This window comes from Cebus imitator, unplaced genomic scaffold, assembly GCF_001604975.1.
Source record: "Cebus imitator isolate Cc_AM_T3 unplaced genomic scaffold, Cebus_imitator-1.0 Scaffold188, whole genome shotgun sequence".
Taxonomy (NCBI): Eukaryota; Metazoa; Chordata; class Mammalia; order Primates; family Cebidae; genus Cebus; species Cebus imitator.
Genome location: NW_016107503.1, coordinates 4,559,131 through 4,561,916, shown reverse-complemented (window position 1 = coordinate 4,561,916; position 2,786 = coordinate 4,559,131). Strand labels below are relative to the sequence as shown.

The 2,786-nt window shown below is 45.2% G+C and overlaps 1 long non-coding RNA gene across 1 annotated transcript in view; it reads right to left on the bottom strand.

Annotated features, from left to right (window-relative positions):
• LOC119473824 overlaps window positions 1-2,786 on the bottom strand; it is a 16,922-nt gene that overhangs the window by 1,025 nt on the left and 13,111 nt on the right. The window lies entirely within an intron of this gene.

The window sequence follows — 2,786 nt, the reverse complement described above, 5'->3', positions numbered from 1 at the left end:
TAGAGACGGGGTTTCACCATGTTGACCAGGATGGTCTCGATCTCTTGACCTCGTGATCCACCCGCCTCGGCCTCCCAAAGTGCTGGGATTACAGGCTTGAGCCACCGCGCCCGGCCTGCTCAATATCTTAAATAGCCTCACCATTGTATTAAACATTTTTTATCGTGGAAAAATATCCATAACATAAAATTTACTGTTTTAGTCTTTTTTTTTTTTGAGACAGCGTTTTCGCTCTTGTTGCCCAGGCTAGAGTGCAGTGGCTCAATCTCAGCTCACCACAACCTCCACCTCCCAGGTTCAAGTGATTCTCCTGCCTCAGTCTCCTGAGTAGCTGGGATTACAGGCATGCGCCACCATGCCTGGCTAATTTTTGTATTTTTAGTGGAGATGGGGTTTCTCCATGTTAGTCAGGCTGGTCTTGAACTCCTGAACTCCGGTGATCTGCCCACCTCGGCCTCCCAAAGTGCTGGGATTACAGACGTGAGCCACCGCGCCTGGACTATTTTAGTCACTTTTAAGCATACAGTTCTGTGGCATTAAGTACATTCACGTTGTTGTGTAACCATCACCACCATCCATTTCCAGAACGTTCTCATCTCCCCAACTGAAACTCTGAACCCCTTAAATAATAACTCTCCATTGCCCACTCCTCCTTCCCCCGGCAACAGCCATTCTACTTTCTGTCTGTACAAATTTGGCTATTCTATGAGCTTTGTATAAAAGGAATCATACGGTATTTCAATATTTGTTCTTCCGTGACTTATTTCATTTAGTATAATGTCTTTAAGGTTCATACATGTTGCAGCCTGTGTCTCACTGTTTTTGTTTGTTTGGTTTTTTTTTCTCTCTGTCACCCAGGCTGAAGTGCAGTGGTGTGATCTTGGGTCACTGCAACCACCATCTCCCAGGTTCAAGTGATTCTCCCACCTCAGCCTCCAGAGTAATTGGGATTACAGGCACCTGACATTATGCCCAGCTAATTTTTGTATTTCTATAGGGATGGGGCTTCATCATGCTGATCAGGCTGGTCTTGAAATCCTGACCTCAGGTGATCCACCCGCCTCGGGCTCCCAAAGTGCTGGGATTACAAGCGTGAGCCACCGTGCCCAGCCTGTCTCGCTGTTTTTTAATTAAACAATTTTGATAAATGTGTCCTGCGAAATCTTATTTCATGAACTGTCTCCATCTGTAGTTTTATTGTTGGAGGGACCAAACTGAAGAGAAGTGCATTAAACTCAATTGACTGCTTGTCCAAATCCGTCCTCCCCTGTCCTCCTTGCTCTCATCCTTCTTGATCCCTGGTTTTGTTCTGGTACTTACTGGCAAGCTCCTCACACTGGAACAGGTCTGCTCTTAGACCCAGGAGTACGTCTTAATTCGTTTAAGTCAATCATGGTATTTTGGTTTCTTTGCCGATGGCTGGTTTTGAGGATGATCATGTGATATACTCTTTCTCAGGAGACGTGAGAGAAAGCTGATGCAAGGCTACTGGAAAGGATTCCTTGCTTTTCCAATAGACAAGGTGAAATTTCCTATATTCTGCTTCACGATATTGTGGACACGTGTGTTGGTGATGCGTGGAGTTCAGCAGCCACCACCATGAGAGGCGTTGGCCAAATGGCCCAGATGATACACCAAAGATGTCAGAGGGGAGAAATGAAAAGGAATCTGGATCTTCTATGTGAACGAGTCACTAAATTACCCAACTCTGGGGGTGGGCGTGGTGGCTCACACCTGTAATCCTAGCACTTTGGGAGGCCAAAACAGGTGGATTGCTTGTGTCCAGGTGTTCAAGACCAGCCTTGGCAACATAGTGAAACCCCAGTGTCTACAAAAAATACAAAATTAGTGGGGTACGGTGGTATGTGCCTGTGATTCCAGCTACTGGGGAGGCTGAGGTGGGAGGATCACTTGAGCCCAGGAGGTCGAGGATGCAAGCCAAGATCGCCCCACTCCACTCCAGCCTGGGCGACAGAGAGAAACCCTGTCTCTCTGCCTCAGTGAGACAAAATAAATAAATAAATAAATAAATAAATAAATAAATAGCCAGCTCTGGAACTCTCCGCCTTTAATCTTGACACTTACGTGGGATCATACAATTCTTTATCATTTAGACTTTTGGATATTCTGTACTTGTAGCCAAAAGCATTCTAATGACTTATTAAAAATGAAAGCTAAACAGGAATCAAAGTAGAGGCTCAAGACTCACACAGTTTCCCATTGGTTGATGCTAACACTGCGGAAACCTCATTGGTCTATTTGTCATGAGATCTCCTGATCTCATAATCTTGTATTATTTCTGTAGTGTTGGCCCTGGGAGGTAATTTCTAGGAAAAGGGACCCTTGGGAAATTGAGTTTGATTTTGAGAAAAAAAAATGGGGAAGCACTGGGAAAGATGGAGAGAGACACAGTTAATCGAGTGACAACTGCCTAGGTCGCTGCTGCTGGAAGGATGGTGACAAATGATAACGATATTTGGGAGCGGCTCTTTGAAGCATGACAGTCAGATGCAGTGAGGGCCTGACAGAAAAAAGAAATCCAGCCCGTGTGGTGTAAGAGCCAGGGAGCTTTTCTTTCCAGTGGGAAACCCAGCCAACCTCAGAGGGGTCATGTTATGGCAGAGTGGAAGACAGGGACATGATAGGAAGATGACCAGCGAAAGGGGACACGACAACTACAGAATGCTGATAGAGAGCCAGTGGAATGACAAATACATGCTAAGCTGACATCAGTTCTCCCTCCATGCTGATTGTAATAGCTATTCTTTTTTTTTTTTTTTTTTTTT